This window comes from Pongo abelii, chromosome 22 (assembly GCF_028885655.2).
Source record: "Pongo abelii isolate AG06213 chromosome 22, NHGRI_mPonAbe1-v2.0_pri, whole genome shotgun sequence".
NCBI classification, from domain to species: Eukaryota; Metazoa; Chordata; class Mammalia; order Primates; family Hominidae; genus Pongo; species Pongo abelii.
The window spans coordinates 10,990,419-10,997,527 of NC_072007.2; positions in this window are offsets into that span (position 1 = coordinate 10,990,419).

The following is a 7,109-nucleotide window of genomic DNA, read 5'->3' on the forward strand; positions in this document are numbered from 1 at the left end:
TTCGCATTCCACATACCATTCCATTCCATTCAATATTACATTCCACATTCCATTCCATTCAATTCCACATTCCATTCCAATTTTATTCCACATTCCATTCCACATTCCATTCCATTCCATTCCACATTCCATTCCTTTCCATTCCAATTTCCATTCCATTCCATTCCATATTCCATTACAAGTTCCATTCCATTACTTTCCAGGTTCCATTCCGCATTCCATTGCACTTCCCATTTTACATTCCATTCCGTTCCGTTCTGTATTCAATTCCACGTTCCATTCCACAATCCATTTCATTCCATTCCACATTCCATTTCACATTCCATTCCACATTCCATCCACATTCCATTCCATTGCATTCCACATTTCATTCCACATTCCATTCCATTCCATGCCACATTGCATTCCACATTGCATTCCATTCCAGTCCAGAACCTATAACACATTCCATTCCATTCCTTTACACATTCTATTCCATTTCATTACACGTTCCATTCCACATTTCATTCCACATCCAATTCCATTCCATTCCACATTCCATCCCACATTCCATTCCATTCCACATTCCATTCCACATTACATTCCGCAGTTCATTCCCCCTTCCATTCCACACTCTATTCCACATTCCATTCTCATTCCATTGCGTTTCATTGCACATTCTATTCCACAATCGGTTGGATTTCAATTCACATGCCATTCCACATTCCTTTCAATTCCATTCCATTCCATTCCACATTCCATTCCACGTTCCATTCCAATGCCGGTTGAATTCCATCAACATTAGATTCCATTCCATTCAAAATTCCATTCCTTTCCATTCCTTTCCATTCCATTCCATATTCCATTCGACATTCCATTCCACTCCATTCTACATTCCATTCCATTCCATTCCTTTCCATTACACATTCCATTCCAGTCAATTCCATACCATTACAAATTCCTTTCCATTCCATTCCATTATACAATCCAATGCATTCCATTACACATTCCTTTCCAATACATTCCACATTCCATTCCGTTCCATTCCACATTCCTTTCCAATCCATTTCACATTCAATTCCACTTTCCTTTCCATTCCATTCCACATTCCATTCCAATCCAGTCCACATTACACTCCACGTTCCATTGCATTCCATTCCACGTACCATTCCACCTTCCATTCCACATTCCACTCCATTCCATTCCATTCCGACTTCCATTCCACATTCCATTGCACATTCCATTCCGTTCCATTCTATTCCATTCCACGCTGCATTCCACGTTCCGTTCCATTCCATTCCACATTCCATTCCATTACATTCCTCTTTGCATTCCCCATTCCATTCCATTCCTCGTTCCATTCCACAGTCCATTCCGGATTCCATTAGACATTCCATTCCATTCCATTCAATTCCATTCCATTCTGTTCCATTCCATTCCATTTCATTCCATTCAATTCCATTCCATTCAAAATTCCATTCCATTCCACATTCCATTCCATTCCATTCCACATTTCATTCCATTCCATTCCATTACTTTCCACTTTGCATTCCACATTCCATTCCATTCCATTCCGTTCTTTTCTATTCCAGATTCTGTTCCATTCCATTCCACATTCAATTCCATTCCATTCAACATTCCACTCCATTCCATTCCTTTGCATTCCACATACCATTCCATTCTATTCCATTCCACATTCCATTCCACAACACATTCCATTCCAGTGCACATTCCATTCCCGTTCCATTCTTTTCCTTTCCACATTCCATTCCACTTTCCATTCCACATTCCATTCCACATTCCATTCCTTTCCATTACACATTCCATTCCATTCCATTCCATTCCATTCCATTACGGTCCACATAACATTCGACTCAATTTCATTCCAGATTCCATTACATTTCATTGCACATTCCTTTCCATTCCATTCCACTCTCCACTCCACATTTCATTCCACAACATTCCACATTCTTTGCACATTCCATTCCATTCCTTTCCGCATTTCATTCCATTCCATTCAATTCCACATTCCTTTACACATTCAATTCCGTTACTTTCCAAATTCCTTTCCTTTTCATTCCTTTTCATTCCACATTTCATTCCATTCCATTGCATTCCAGATTACATTCCATTCTATTCCACATTCCATTCCATTACTTTCCACATTCTCTTACATCCCATTCCACATTCCATTGCAATCCATTCCATGTTTCATTCAATTCCGTTCCACATTCCATTCCACATTCCATTCCAATCCACATTCCTTTCCAAATTCCATTCCATTACATTCCGCATTCCATTCCACATTTCTTTCCATTCCATTCCACATTGCATTTCATGCTGTATTCCATGCCACTATGCATTCCACTCCTTTCCATTCCTTTCCATATTCCATTCCATGTTCCATTGCACTCCATTCCACGTTCCATTCCATTCCATTCCATGATACATTCCATTCCATTTATCCCTTCCATTCCATTCCATGTTCCATTCCATTCCATTCCATTCCATTATCCATTCCATTTCATTCCATTCCACATTCCATTCCATTAAATTCAATTCCATTCCACATTCCATTCCATTACATTCCATTCCATTACACTTTATATTATGTTCCACGTTCCATTCCAAGTTCCATTCCACATTCCGATCCATATTCCATTTCTTTCCATTCCACGTTCCATGACATGCCATTCCACATTCCTTTCCACATACCATTCCTTTGCATTCTACATTTCATTCAACATTCCATTTCACGTTCCATTCGACATCCATTCCACATTCCAATCCATTCCGTTCAAAATTCTATTCCACATTCCATTACATTCCATTCAACCTTCGATTCCATTCCTATCAATTGCGTTCCACATTCCATTCCATTCCACCCACATTCCATTCCTTTCCATTCCACATTCCATTGCATTCCATTCAACATTCCGTTCCCTTCCATTCCACATTCCATTACAATAACATTTACATTACATTCCTCATTCCATCGCATTCCTTTCACATTCCATTCCATTCCTTTCCACAATCCATTCCTTTCCATTCCACGTTCCTTTCCATTGCATTCCACATTCCATTCCATTGCATTCCACCTTCCATTCCACTTTCCTTTCCATTCCACTTTCCATTCCCCATTCCATTCCATTCCATTCCATATTACATTCCCCATTCCATTCCATTCCACATTTCATTCCATTCCATTCACGTTCCATTCCACATTCCATTCCATTCCACTCCACATTGCATTCCATTCAATTCCATTTTAAATTCTATTTCATTTTATTCCGCATTTGATTGCATATTCTAGTACATATTCCATTCCATTCCATTCCACATTCCATTCCATTCCATTTCACATTCCATTCCATTCCAAACCTCATTCTCTTTCATTTCATTCCACTCCAGTCCACATTCTGTTCAATTCCATTCCATTCCACCTTCCATTTTATTCAATTCCACATTCCATTCCATTCCACACACCATTCCAGAATCCATTCCATATTCCATTCCACATTTCATTCCATTCCATTCCGCAGTCCATTACATTCCATTCCACATTCCATTCCACATTGCATTCCATTATATTTCATTCTACTTTTCGTTCCATTCCTTTCCATTCCAGTGCAAATTCTATTCAATTCCATTCCATTCCATATTCCATTCCTTTCCATTCCGCATTCAATTCTATTCAATTCCACATTCCGTTCCTTTCCATTCCACAGTCCATTGCATTCCATTCCACATTCCACTCCATTCCATTCCACATTCCATTCCATTCAATACCAGTTTCCATTCTATTCCATTCCACATTCCATTCCACTCCATTCCATTCAATTCCACATTCCATTCCATTCCATTCCACATTGTATTCCACAGTCCATTCCGCATTCCATTCCACATTCCATTCCATTCCATTCCACATTCCATTCAATTCCATTGCACATTCCGTTAAACAATCCATTCCACATACCATTCCTTTCCATTCCACATTCCATTCCGTTACACTCCACATTCCGTTCCACATTCCATTCCATATTCCATTCCATTCCATTACACATTTAATTCCGAATTGCATTCCTTTCCATTTCACATTCCATTTCATTCCATTCCACGTTGCATTCCACGTTCTATTATAGGTTCCATTCCATTTCATTCCATGTTCCTTTCCATTCCATTCTACATTCAATTCCAGTTTCCATTTCACATTCCATTTCACATTCCATTTCACTTTCCACTCCTTTCCATTACCCAATCCATTCCATTCCGTTCCACATTCCATTCCACATTCCATTCCATTCCATTCCACATTCTATTCCATTCCATTTACCATTCCATTCCACGTTGCATTCCACGTTGCTTTCCACTTTCTATTCTATGTTCCATTTCTTGTTCCATTCCTTTTCAGTCCACATTCCATTCCATTCCATTTCACATTCCATTCCACATAGCATTCCATTCAAGTCCACATTCCATTCCACGTTGATTTCCATTCTATTCCTTTCCACATTCCATTACAACTTCCATTCTATTCGACATTAAATTCCATTCCATTCCACATTCCATTGCACATCCCATTCCACGCTGCATTCCACATTCCATTCCACGTTCCATTCCACGTTCCCTTCCAAGTTCCCCTTCACTTTCCATTCCATTGCATTCCACTTTCTATTCCACCTTCCACTGCATTCCATTCCACATTCTATTACACATTCCATTCCACATATCATTGCACATTCCATTGCATTCTATTCCTCATTCTATTCCTTTCCATTCCATTTTCCATTCCTTTCCATTCCACATTACATTCCACATTCCATTCCATGTTCCATTCCACATTCCTTTCCATGTTCTATTCCACGTTCCATTCCATTCCATTCCACGTTCCATTCCACATAACATTCCGCATTCAATTCAACCTTCCATTCCATTCCATTCCACGTTCAATTCCACTTTCTATTCCACATTCCATTCCATGATCCATTCCACATTCCATTGCATTCCATTCCACGTTCCATTCCAAGTTCCGTTCAACTCCATTCCACGTTCCTTTCCACATTCCATTCCACTTTCCATTCCAAACCATTCTACCTTCCATTCCATTCCATTCCCCTTTCCTTTCCATTCAATTGAACATTCAATTCGACATTCCATTCCACATTGCATTCCATTCTTTTCTATTCCACATTCCATTCCAATCCATTCCATTCCATTCCACATTCCATTCCATTATATTTCGCATTCCATTCCATTCCATTCCAAATTCCACTACATTCCATTCCATTCGACATTCCATTCCATTCCATTTCACATTCCATTCAATTCCATTCCACATTGCATTCCAAGTTCCTCTCCACATTGCATTGAACTTTCCATTCAACGTTCCATTCCCTTCCATTCCACATTCCATTCCTTTCCATTCCACTTTCCATTACACGATACATTCCACATTGCATTCCTCGTTTCATTCTGCGTTCCATTCCATGATCCATTTCTTTCCAGTCCACATTCCATTCCATTGCCTTACACATTCCATTCCTTTCCTTTCCATTCCATTGCACATACCATTCCACATTCCATTCCCTTCCATTACAGATTCCATTCTATTGCATTCCACATTTCAATCCACGTTCCATTCCACGTTCCATTCCACGTTCCATTCCAATACATTCCACATTCTATTACACATTGCATTCCATTCCAGAACATATTCCATTTCACATTCCATGCCATTCCATTTAAACATTCCATTCCATTCCATTCCACATTGCATTCCACATTCCTTTCCATTTCACACTGCATTCCACATTCCATTACACATTCCATTCCATTCCATCCCACATTACTTTCCACATTACAATCCATTCCATTCCACTTTCCATTCCACGTTCCATACCACATTCCATTCCACATTCCATACCGTTCCATTGCACATTCCATTTCACAATCCATTCGATTCAATTCCACATTAAATTCCATGTTCCATTCAACATTCAATTCCACTTTCCATTCCACATTCTATTTCACTTTCCATTACATTCCATTCCACATTCTACTTCACTTTCCATTACATTCCATTCCATTTCATTCCACATTCCGATCCATTCCATTCCGCAGTCGATTCCATTCCATTCCACATTCCATTACATTCATTTCCACATTCCATTCCACATTGCATTCCACATTCCATTCCATTCCATTCTATTACACTTTCCATTCCATTCCATTCCACTTTCCATTCCACATTTCATTCCACATTCTATTCCACGTTGCATTTCATTCCATTCGACATTCCATTCCATTACATTCCACATTCTATTCCATTCAATTCTGCATTCCATTAGAGTCCATTCCATTCTATTCCACAATCCATTCCATTCCATTCCATTTCATTTCACATTCCATTCCACGTTCCATTCCACATTGTATTCCACGTTCTATTCCATGTTTCATTGCTCTTTTCATTCTTTCCATTGCACATTCCATTCCATTCAATTACACATCCCATTCCATTGCATTCCACATTCCATTAAACGTTCCATTCCATTCCATTCCACGTTCCATTCCACATTCCATTCCACGTTGCATTCCACTTTCCATTCTACTTTCCATTCCATATTCCATTCCACAATACATTCCGTTCCATTCCACGTTCAATTCCACATTCCATTCCACATTCCATTCCACTTTCCATTCCATTCCAGTTCACATTCCTTGCAACATTCCTTTGAACATTCCATTCCATTACATTCCACTGCACATTCCACTCCATATTGTGTTCCATTCCAGAATACATTCCATTCCACATTCCATTCCATTCAATTTAAACATTCCATTCCATTCCGCATTCCATTCCATTCCACATTCCATTCCATTCCATTCCACATTCCATTTCATTCCATTCCATCTTCCATTCCAGGCTCCATTCCACATTCCTTTGCAAATTCCATTTCTCTTTGCATTCCATTCCATTCCACATTTCATTCCAAGTTGCATTTCATTGCATTCCACATTCCCTTTCACATTCCACTACATTCGATTCCCACATTCCATTCCACATTCCATTCCATTCCATGCCAAATACCATACCACATTCTATACCACATTCCATTCCATTCCATTCCACA